The following is a 12990-nucleotide window of genomic DNA, read 5'->3' on the forward strand; positions in this document are numbered from 1 at the left end:
AAATTGGAACTGTGAAACTACATATTTGGAGGCTCAAAAACTATATTTTTAAAGTCTGAAACTAAAAAGGAAAAAAAGTCTCAAAGTACATATTTTAAAAAATGTCATTATTTCTATTTAAAATAATAGAAAATTAATAAAAGTAAACTATAATATACTATAAAAAGGAATATACCAAAAAAAAGTAATATAAGAATGTTGGTACTGACAAAACAACAGTACTGGCGTCGGTTACAACAGCACGTCACAACTAAATATAATAGTGTTGGCGTTCCATGCTATTCCACGACAGCAATATATTACGCCTGAATCAAATTGTTGATCCCATATATTTTTGACGTTACCCTGTTTCCAACGCCACCACTATGCCCCTACTAATGTCGTACCACATAAGCCAACGTCATCACTATGTGAAAAAAATAGTGGTGGCGTTGGTTGTAAATGGCGCGCTACCAACGAAAGTTGTGGCTAGCCCTTTTTCCACTAGTGAAGATTGATGGAGGCTGTTAGATAATGTTTATACGTAGCTTCTGTGTAGACTCTATATATTGTATTTGTACACTTCGTATACCCTTATATATACGAGATAGCCACACCCATATTTGGTGTTGTGCAGTTTCCCACAAACATAATATTTTACAATCCTGAGAGGCCATCCAAGGGAGTCCGTTGTAGGCTCATGCCATTTTTACCCTGTCTAACTAGACCTAAAGTGGCGAAGTTACTAGCATGTCGCCATGTCCTTGCACTAGAGAAGGAAGTTGGAGTCTAGACGATCGTCTTGGAGATGGACTGCAAGATGGTTGCGAGCAAGCTCAACTCTGAAGGGAAGGACGGATCACCCCATGGTCCGGCGGTTGAAGATGTCAAGGGAATGCTCCAAACTTTTATTGAGTCCAAGATCACTTGGGTTCATAGAGAGATGAATTGTATTGCCTTCATCTTAGATAATGAACATTGTCGGAATGAGTTGTGAAAAACATGGCTTGGTGTGCCTCCAAATTGTACTAGCGCCATTTGAACTCTGGCATTGCCGAGAACTCTGTATACAACGGCAACCATTCTATCTAAAAAATGATTCTTTACAGGTATCTTTTGCCTTATCAATAAATCGAGTATAAAAAATTCAGTTTAAATTTGAAGCAAGGTGATTACCAACATACTTATTTTATTCCTTATCTATATCTTGATGCATGGCTATAACAAGATGATATATTTTTTGTCAAAAAGTTGCTAGTATTAATTTTAATTGACTAGGGAACTAAATCATAACTACTACTACCTTTTTCCTGATTTATTAGGGCTCCTTGTAGTTTGGGTCAAACTTTGACAGTTGTTTTAACTATTAAAAAATAAGTTATATACTCTAAGAATAGTATCATCGAAATCCTCTTTCAAATATGAACCAAACAATATAAGTTTTGTGACATACAACTTATAATTTGTTAGTCAAATATACTGTCAAAGTTGGACACAAAATACGAAAGGGACAAATAAACCCGGACGGAGGTAGTAATAGTATTCCCTCCGGAACAAATAAATGCACTACCAAATAGTAAGTATATGTTTGTTTCTAAATATAAGAATATTACTATTAAATACTACTATATCAAAGATATAAGAATATTAAATACTAGTATACCAAAGATATACCTAAATATAAGAATATTTAATAGTAGTATACGGAAGATATTCTACAGTTAAATACTATTAACTCTGTTCCAAAATATAAGAATATTACTATAAAGTACTATTAGCTACGTTCTAATATTTAGTAATAGAGATAATATTCTTTAGTAGTGATATATCTTTATTCGTCATTAAATATAAGAATATTACTATTAAATACTAGAATCCCAAAGATATATCTAATAGTATACTAAAGATATACAACAATTAAATAATATTACCTCTTTTCCAAAATATAAGAATGTTAGTATTAAATACTGTCACAGCTATTCTTATATTTAGTAACAGAGATAATAGTATTTAATAGTAGTATATCATTGTTCTTAAATATAAGTATATTTATATTAAATACTAGTATACCAGATATATATCTAATTGTATACCAAAGATATACCAAAATGTAAGAATATTTAATGGAAATATACCAAAGATATGCTACTATTAAATGCTGGTATTAAATAAATAAATCTGTAGTTCAACACGCGGTCCCCACCTTGGCCCATGCCTTCGGTTTTAGTTCATGAAGGGCAACACAAGCTTCTGCTCCTTGCTCACGTTCTTCTCATCCGGCTCTCCTCGACCCACTCTGCGCGTCTGCTCAACCGATCCACCGCGATGTCTAGCTCCAACGTCACCGCCATACCCCCAGCCAACCACGAGGAGCAGAGCCTGGCGGCGCCCGCCCTGCCCCCTTCGGCCGCCGTCGCCCTAGGGAAAGGGAAGGTGTTTGCACAACAGGCGCCTGCGCCGGTGGTTCGCGAGCGCAAGTCCGGGAGAGACCGGCAGAAAAGCCCGCCCCCAGCGGCCACCAGAGAGGAGCTGGAATACCGGGAGTCCCGGGAAGGCCCCTTGAAGGTGCTTGCCCTCCCGGCATCAGGGGCCCCGCGTACTCACTCTGTCTCCGGCGACAAGATGATGAGACGCGCTCGTGCCCCCACACTGCATGCAAACGCTGTCTCCGACGACAAGATGGTGAGCCGCGCTCGCGCCCCCACACTACATGCAAACCCTGTCTCCGATGACAAGAGGGTGAGCCGCACTTGCTTCCCCCTCTCCTACTAGTGATTTGAAGTTAACCGGTGCCTAATGATTTGAAGTTACTGCCAATCTTTAATCTAGTCATGTGAATTAGTACTAGCGCTTACTGAATTACCTGATGTGTATGTGCAAGAAATTACATGGTGTCTATATGTCCTTGGACTTTCTAATCGCTGCGGTGTCTTGTGGCAGATGGACGGGAATGAGATGGCGCCGGTCCAGGGGGTGCCGCCCATGCGGGGGAGCATCGCGGCTTCAAGCTCGGTTGGTAAGTACTCCATACTGGTTTTTCTCTCAGTATCACGGTTGTTTTTTTGTCATCATTAGTATAATGATATTGGACTCTTTCGCAAAAAATAATAATGATGATGATATTGGACTAAAGTTGGTTAGCTCTTTTCATGCTGGATTTTTGGCATCATTAGTATACTGATATTGGACTGAAGCTGGTTAGCTCATTCCATGCTAGATTTTTGGCATCATTAGTATATTGATATTGGACTGAAGCTTGTTAGCTCTGTCCATGCTCGGTTTTTTGTCATCATTAGTATAGTGATATATTGGATTGAAGCTGCACATGTTTTGTTTCCATTAACGTTGGTCTAGCAATGCTACGGGCCAGTCGACCTATCGTGACCGCCATACATGCCTGATTTTAATCAAGTTCCTCCCAGTTGGGTTTGTCACTAGCTGCGTATACAAACGCGAGCACGGTCACTGTGTTGCAGCATGGAAGACATATGAACTGTGATAAGAAACATGCAATGGCTAGAAACATCTCCGTACAATTTTTTTGGCACGTTATAGGTGTCAACGAAATTAGTCAGCTTGCCAGCCGTCGGATCTGACACGTGGAGCATTGGATCACACCACACAGCAGCAGAGAGAGTGGAACCCGTCTTCCTCCATAGCCTCCACAAAACCTATGTATCCCCCACCCCTCCCCCATCGCTGCAACAGACTATTATGTCAGCCCCTTGCAACACCTCACGTCCATGCTCTGGCGCATCCCTGATGTCGCCTGGTATCCTGCAAGCACTATTACAGCGCGTCGGCGAGGAACATTGTCTTACAACCGAGGTAGTTGATGCGACCACAATCCTCCTTTGTCGCATGGTTCGTGGCTTGTGGCACTGGTCATCGACTAAAACACCCCCAGTGAGAACCTGCGGTTGCACCACTGTGAGCTATGCAACTTAGGAAATGTTGCGACAACCCCGTGGGTGGAAATAGAGCGAATGGATATGGTGAAGAGAGACAAATACAAGCGAGGGGCATCTGGCGCTAGAGCGAGCTGACTCATTTCCTCCTGAAACCAGTCTGTTGGATATAATTCCATTTTCTTTTTAGAAACCTCATAACACTGTCGCAACATGCGAGCATGCCTATACAAAAACTGGTAGATATAGAACACATACTCATTAACTGCAACAAATCGGAGAAAAACCACAATGTATATACGCCTGAACCGATGGATCATTGCCATGCATCTTCCAACTCTTCCTAGGTTAGGCCCACCCGCGAACCGGTCAATTCTGTCACAGATCATTGCCGAATCAACCACCAACTTGGTTCTTCATCTCGTCTCCTCTCCCCACCCTTCGCAACATACACCCATGTTTCTCAGCAATAGACCCACTTGGAGGCCACAATGGTGGCCATGGTAGGCTCGTGAAAAGCACAATGGTGGTCGGTCTTACAACACTAAACACAACATTGCAACAGTGCTTGCTCATGGTGCTGCAAACACATACTCTCGTCAGGTGCTATAATCATCTTCTCATCTGTGCTACAACTACGGCCGGTGTTGCAAGGCGATTGTCGCATCATTGCCAGTTTTGCAGTGGCTGTCGCAACAATTCCTAAGTTGCATAGATCTTAGTGGTGCAACCACATGTTCTCGCGGGATGTGTTCTATCCGACGACCAGTGCCACAAACCACGACCTAGGTGGCAAGGGGTGAGGGTTGTGGTGCCATCAACGACCTTGGCTGTAAGACAATGTTGCAAGGATGAAGCCTCGCTGGTGCAATGTAATAACACTTGCGGGATACACAGGCGACTTTAAGGATGCTCTAGGGCACCAATGTCAGGTGTTGTGAGTGGTTGACGAAATAGTCTGTTGTGAAGATGGGGGAGTGGTGGGGGATACACAGGTTTTGTGGCGGCTATGGAGGAAGACGGGTTCCACTCTCTCTGGTGCCCGTGTGGTGTGATCAAATGCTCCACGTGTCAGATAGACGGTTGGCGAACCGACTTATTTTGTTGAGACCTAAAATGTGCCAAAAAATGTACGGAGATATTTCTAGCCATTGCATGTTTCTTAGAACACTTCATATGTCTTCCACGCTGCAACACATAGTGCCGGAGCTCGCGTTTGTATACGTGGTTTTTGACAAAACAAACTAGGTGGAACTTGATTAAAATCAGGCGGGTAAGGTGGCCAAGATCGGCCGACTGACGTGTAGCATCGTGTGACCAACGTTAACGGAAAGAAAACATGTGCAACTTCAGTCCAATATATCAATATACTAATGATGACAAAAATCATAGCATGGACAGAGCTAACAAGCTTGAGACCAATATCAGTATACTAATGATGCCAAAAATCCAGCATGGATAGAGCCAACCAGCTTCAGTCAAATATCAGTATACTAATGATGCCAAAAATCCAGCATGGAAAGAGCTAACCAGCTTCAGTCCAATATCATTATCTAATGATGACAAAAAAACCAGCCGTTATACTGACAGAAAAACCAGTATGGAGTACTTACCAACCGAGCTTGAAGCGGCCACGCTCCGCCGCATGGGCGGCACCCCCTTGACCGGCTTCATCTCGTTCCCATCCATCTGCCACATGAGACCGCATCTATTAGAAAGTCCAAGGATATATACACAGCACATAATTCTTGCACATACACATCAGGTAATTCAGTAAGCACTAGTACTAATTCACAGAACAAGATTAAAGATTGTCAGTAACTCCAAATCCTTAGGCACTGTTTAACTTCAAATCACTACTAGGAGAGGGGGGAGGAGCGCGGCTCACCATCTTGTCTCCGGGGACAGCCTTTGCACGCGGGGTGGGGGCGCGAGCGCGGCTGACCATCTTACCGTCAGAGACAACGTGAGTACGCGGGGCCCCTAGGAGCGCAAGTACCTTCAAGGGTCCTTCCCGGGACTCCTGGAATTCCAGCTCCTCTCTGGTGGCCGCTAGGGGCCGGGATTTCTGCCGGCGTGTTCTGGACTTGCGCTTGCGAACCACCGGCGCAGATGTCTATTGCGCAAGCACCTTCCCTTTCCCTGGGCGACGGCGACCGCAGGGGGCGGAGTGGGGGCCGCGAGGCTCTGCTCCTCGTGGTTGGCGTTGACGCCGGAGCTAGACATCGCAGTGGATCGGTCGAGCAGACGTGCGGAGTTGGTCGAGGAGAGCGGGATGAGAAGAATGTGAACGAGCAGGACACGAGGAGCAGAAGTGTGTGTTGCCTTTTATGAACTGACATAGAAAGGCATGGGGCAAGGTGGGGACCGTGTGTGCATGCACAAATTTATTTATTTAATAGTAGTATATCATTGGTATATTTCTATTAAATATTCTTATGTTTTTTGGGATATCTTTGCTATAATATTAAATATATATTTTCTATACTAGTATCTAATAGTAATATTCTTATATTTAGGAACAAAGATATACTACTATTAAATACGAGTATTAACTCTGTTACCAAATATAAGAATAGAGGTGATAGTATTAAATAGTATTATTATTATATTTTGGAACAAGGTAATAGTATTTTATTATTGTATATCTTCGGTATACTATTAAATATATCTTTGGGATACTATTATTTAATAGTAATATTCTTATATTTAATTAGGAAGAAAGACATATCACTACTAAATAATATTATCTTTGTTGCTAAATATTATAACAGAAGTAATAGTATTTTATAGTAATATTATGATATTTTGGAACAGAGGTAATAGTATTTAATTGTAGAATATCTTCGGTATACTAGTATTAAATATTCTTATATATTAGATATATCTTTGGTACACTATTAAATATATCTTTGGTATACTAGTATTTAATAGTAATATTCTTATATTTAGAAACAAATATATACTTACTACTAGTATTTGGTTGTGCATTATTTGTTCCGGAGGGAGTACTATTAGTAATCATGATTTAGTTCCCTAGTCAATTAATATATAACAATTAATACAATATTAGCAATTTTTTGAAAAAAATATATCATCTTATTGTAGCCATGCATTAAGATATATATACTGAATAAAATAAATACGTTGATAATCACCTTGCTCCTAATTTAAACTCGATTTATTGATAAGGAAAAAGATACATGTAAATAATCATTTTTTAGATAGAAGGTTGCCACTGTATTCAGAGCTCTCGGCGGTGCGAGAGTTCAAAACGGCGCTAGTATAATCCGAAGGCACATTAAGCCTTGTTTTTCACAATTCATGCCAACAACCTTCCTTAGCTAACATGCACGCCATGCAATTCACCTCTCTACGAACCAAAGTGATCTTTGACTCAATAAAAGTTTAGAGCATGCCGTTCACATGTTCAACCGCTGGACCATGGGGTGAGCCGTCCTTCCCTTTAGAGTTGAGCTTGGTCACCACCATCTTGCAGTCCATCTCCAAGACGATCGTCTAGACTCCAACTTCCTTTTCTAGTGCAAGGACATGGCGACATGCTAGTAACTCCGCTACTGTAGGTTTAGTTAGAGAGGGTAAAAATGGCATGAGCCTACAACGAACTCCCTTGGATGGCCTCTCAGGACCGCCCCTCGTCCTCTGTCTTGATTCTTGGCACATACACCGTCAGCATTGCCCTAGATCCACCCATGCTCTATGTTGAAAACGAGTGTTTTGGCAATGCTTAACGATGTATTGATCGGTGCATAGCGCACGTATATACGGAGTACAAGGTGGGCCACAACCTCAACTATACAATGACTAGGAGGTGGGCCGAGCTATACAATATACATGCACAAACCATATATTCAACACCCCCCGCAGTCGAAGCGTCGCCGGAGACGCAAAGACTGGACCTAAACTCCTCGAAAACAGAAGTAGGCAGTCCTTTTGTCATGACATCGGCGAACTGTTGCGCCGTCGGGACGTGGAGGACCCGGATGCGCCCAAGAGCCACCTGCTCACGAACAAAGTGTATGTCGAGCTCAATATGCTTCGTTCGTCGATGGTGGACCAGGTTGGCGGAGAGGCACACGGCGGAGACGTTGTCGCAGTAGACGAGCGTGGCCTTGTGGACATCACAAAGCAACTCCAGGAGCAGCTGACGGAGCCAAGAGCATTCGGCAACGGCGTTAGCCACTGCCCGATACTCTGCCTCGGCACTCGAGCGGGAGACGGTGGGCTGTCGCTTGGAGGACCAAGAGATCAGAGACGGCCCAAGGTAGACACAGTACCCCGAAGTGGAGCGCCGTGTATCCGGGCAGCCAGCCCAGTCCGCATCAAAGTAGGCGACGAGGTCGGTGGAGGCGGAGGCCGTCAGTGTAAGTCCCATGGACGGGGTGCCACATATGTAACGGAGGATACGCTTCACCAAGGTCCAGTGAGAGTCACGCGGAGCATGCATGTGAAGACAGACCTGCTGAACATCATACTGCAAGTCGGGGCGCGTCAGGGTCAGGTACTGCAAAGCACCCACAATGGAGCGATAGAAGGCCGCATCGGATGTGGGAGAACCCTCCAGAGCGGAAACCTTGGCCTTGGTGTCGACAGGCGTGGGAGCGAGCTTGCAGTTAAGCATGCCGGCTCGATCGAGAAGCTCATGGGCGTAGCGCTGCTGGTGCAGGAAGAACCCATTTGGCCGTCGAACTACCTCAATGCCAAGGAAGTAGTGCAGGGGGCCCAAGTCCTTCAGGGCAAACTCATCGCGAAGACAAGCAGTGAGCCGCTGGAGGAGCGCGACAGTGGATGCCGTCAGGATGATGTCGTCGACATAGAGCAACAAGTAGGCCGTGTCAACCCCATGATGGTACACGAAGAGGGACGCGTCGGAGCGAGTCGATGTAAATCCGAGCGTCTGCACGAATGCAGCAATGCGCTGGTACCAGGCCCGAGCCGCCTGCTTCAACCCGTAAAGGGAACGGGAGAGCAAGCACACATGGTCTTGATGCGTGGCATCGACGAAGCCGGTGGGCTGCTCACAGAACACCTGCTCAGTGAGAAGGCCGTGCAAGAAGGCGTTGGAGACATCCAACTGATGCACAGGCCAAGCTCGGGAGACGGCTAGCTGAAGCACGGTGCGGATCGTGTCCGGTTTAACAACCGGGGCAAAAGTGTCGGTGAAGTCCACGCCCGCACGTTGCCGAAAGCCCCGAACCACCCAGCAAGCTTTGTAGCGCTCGAGAGTGCCATCCGGACGAGTCTTGTGCCGAAAGACCCACTTTCCCGTGATGATGTTGGCACGAGGCAGCCGAGGGACAAGCTGCCAGGTGTGGTTCCGTTGGAGCGCGCCGAACTCTTCCTGCATCGCAGCGAGCCAATGAGGATCCCGAAGGGCGGCTCGAGCTGACGATGGGAGAGGGGACGGCTCGGAGACGGAAGCAGCGAGAAGGTACTCATCGCTGGTGTACCGCGTACTCGGGCGGAAAGTGGCAGCCTGAGAGCGAGTCATCGGGCGGGGCAGCGAGTCCGGGTTGGCGGCGGGCGAAGACGAAGAAGAGCCCGCCACCTCCGATGCCGCGGGCGAGGTGGCAGGCGAGGGCGCGAGGGACGCCGAGGAGGGCGTCGCGGCCGCCGGGGAGGCCGATGGCACGGTCGGGGCCAGGGACGCCAAGGGCGTCGCGGGCGCCGGGAGGGGCGCAACCCCTAAGGCAGGCAGCCAAGGAGAAACTCGACCCGTGACGCGGGGGGCACCCTCAAAGCCGGGAGGCGGCCCAAGAGAAGCTCGCGAGCGGCCGTCACCAGGAGCGGGCAAAGCCGCAACATCCGAAGGTACCTGCTGAAACAGAAAACCCATCTCATCAAAGTAAACGTGTCGGGAAGTGATCACCCAATGTGAGATAGGATCATAGCAGCGGTAGCCTTTGGTGTTGGGGGGATAGCTGAGAAAAATGCATGCCACAGACCTTGGTGCGAGCTTATGAGGAGTAGTGGAAGCGATGCTAGGATAGCACAGGCAACCGAAGATGCGGAGCTCAGCGTAGGAGGGTGGCGTGCCGAACAAAGGTGATGAGGTGCAAAATTCCCGCGAGTGCGACAGGGACGGATGTTGAGGAGTAGTGATGCGGTGGCAAGCGCGTCGGGCCAAAAACATGGTGACACGTTGGCGTGAAAGAGGAGGGTGCGGACGCAGTCATTAAGAGTGCGAAGCACGCGCTCAGCGCGGCCATTTTGTTGCGAAGTGTACGGGCAAGTGAGACGAAAAATCATGCCGTGTGTGGCGAGAAGGTTGCGGATCGCAAGATTATCAAACTCCTTCCCGTTGTCTGTTTGCAAACTGTGTGGAGACATAGGAGTAGAACGCGGTGAGAGTGGCAACAGAATCCGACTTTCGCCGCAACAGGAAGGTCCACACATAGTGCGAAAAATCATCAAGTATCTATACCTCTATATCTATATCCATACCTACTAATAAAGCAAGATGCGTTTCTCCAATTTTTTCATCCGTTCACCGCCGAAAAGTTTTTCTTTCTATCCGAGGTGGTACTAAACTTTTATGCGTCTATCCGCTAGAAAAGAAAAAAGATTAGTACAGAATTCCGTCATTGGGCCACTCGCGCTGCGGCCCAACGAGGCCAGCCAATTTATTAATGCTCACAGAGTTAGGAAGGCCTTATTTGTGGCATGGAGCGAAGAATAGTTGTAGATTCGCACAGGGCGCCTATGACTGGGCCGGCCCGTTTCCCCTTTTTCGTTGTTCTATTTCTATTTTTATTTTTCTGTTCCTTTTTATTTCTCTTTTAAGTTTTTATTTTTTTCCTTATTTTTATTATTCTTTATGAAGTAAACATTTACAAAAATATTCAGAATTTCAATTTTTATTCAAAAAATATTCAAATAATGGTCAGAATTCCAAAATTTGCTTCTGTATTGAAAAATGTTTGAAACTTTGAAAATTTCCCGTTTCAAAATTTTCCCAATATTCAAAAAATGCTCTCCTTTTTAAAAATTATTTTGTCTTTTCCAAAAATTCTTCAAGATTCTTTTATAAAAATTACATTTTATAAGATGTTCCATATTTTAAAAAATTCTTGTTTTAGTGAAATGTTCAAAACTCAAAAAGAAATTACGTCTAAAACATTTCGTATTTTTATGAATGTTCCCTTAAAAAATTCAAAAATTCAAAAAAAATCGTTTTTGTAAAATGTAAATGTTTTCGAAATATTGTTTGTGAATTTAAAAAACTATTCATGTTTCTAATTTTGTTTGTGATTTTCTTAGGATATTGGAATTTGCAAAAACAATGTTCGCTTTTTTCTAAAATTGTCCAGGATTTAAAAATTGTTAATGTTTCCAAGAATATTCACCAATTTGTATTTTTTTAATGCTCAAAAAAATCAAAAATATTTCTGATGAGACACTATAGTATTTTTTGAAATATTTGCGCTGGCCATTAGTTAGCGGTGCACATTCGTTCTTTGCTGGTTGACTATAAATGAAAGAAATTATGGACACGTGTCAATAAATTATGTTATTTGGCTTTAGTTTGAGAAAAATTATGGGTACTTGATCTCTAAAATAATCGAAGAGAATAAACCCTAAAAAGGAAGGGACATTCACGCCTGATTATGCTCATGAAATGGGATTTATGCGCTGCAATTAATAATCCACCCGGTTACGCCATCGTAGCATAGAGTGGTCGAAGCAACCATGTCCCGAAGATCGCCGCGCAGCCAACAAATGAGTAGGCAGGCACAAGCCCGAGATGAAGGCGAACCCGGAGGAAAAAAGGCATGAGTTGGGTGCTCGCCACCACACCGACCAACCCTATCACTATCAAGATTTTGCGTGTCAAACATGTCCAGCGAGAAGACCATAACTTCTTGCTCTGTCGCCTACCATTGTGGAGACCCTTTTTTGGATGACACATCAATTATTTTCCCCGTTGCATCTTTCAAAAACATATCCTTCCCGTTGCAACGCACGGGCATATGTGCTAGTACTAATAAAGCAAGGTGCGTTTCTTCGATTTTTTCATCCGTTCACCATCGAAAAGATTTTTCCTATTCGAGGTGGTACTAAATATTTGTCCGTTCGTCTATTAGAAAAGGAAAAACGCGAGAATTTCGTACATGGGAAGCCTGCAGTGTGGGCCAGCAAAGCCAGCAAATTTTTTCGTGCCCACGCAGTGGGAAAATCCTATTTCTCGCATAGGGCGTCAAATAGTCGCAGCTTCGCACAGGGCGCCGAACCTGGGCTGAACCACTTTCATTCTTTTTTCTGTGTGCTGTTTTTATTTTTATTTTTCTATTTTATTCCCTTTTGCTTTAGTGTTAGTTTTGTCTTTTTTACTTTCAGGTTTATTTTCTTTTCCACTTTTTGCATATATTCAGAATTTTTAAAAAAGTTCATAATTTCAAAATATATCGAATTTTAGAAAAATTTCGAAATTCCAAGACATATCCCATTTTGAAAAATGGTCAGAACTTTAAATCAATGTTCTCATTCCACAATTGGTGCAAATTATTGAAACATTATTCCATTTTTTCTTTGTGTTTTCCAAAGTTGTTCAAGATTTTCAAAAAAATTCCCTTAGAATTTTTTTTTTCAAATACCAAAATATTTTTGTTTTAGTGAAATGTTTGAAAATTCAAAATAAGTGCCAAATTGAAAGAAAGACATTTTCTAAAACTGTTCTGAATGTTCAGAATATGTTTCCTTTTGAAAAAATTCTTCACAAATTAAAACAATGTTCATATTTCTAAAAAAGGATCATGATTTTAAATAAACTTGGGAATTTTGAAAGTTTCAATTTTTTCTCTATATATTAAAATTAGAATTATCAAAAGCTTGTTTGGGATTTTCAAAATTATTCATGTTTCCAAGAATATTCCGCAATTTTTATTTGAAAACTAAAAAACAAAAAAATATCTATTCCAATCAAACATTGGAGTATATTCGGCAATTTATATTTTTCCATCTGTTCACCATTGTGAACATTTTTTTCTATCCAAGGTGGTACAAATTTTTCGTTCACAAATTCATACGTGGGCCTTGTGCGCTTTGGCCCACTGAAGCCAGTCCAGTGTTTTTTGTTGCCCAC

Source organism: Aegilops tauschii, chromosome 7 (genome assembly GCF_002575655.3).
Source record: "Aegilops tauschii subsp. strangulata cultivar AL8/78 chromosome 7, Aet v6.0, whole genome shotgun sequence".
Taxonomy (NCBI): Eukaryota; Viridiplantae; Streptophyta; class Magnoliopsida; order Poales; family Poaceae; genus Aegilops; species Aegilops tauschii.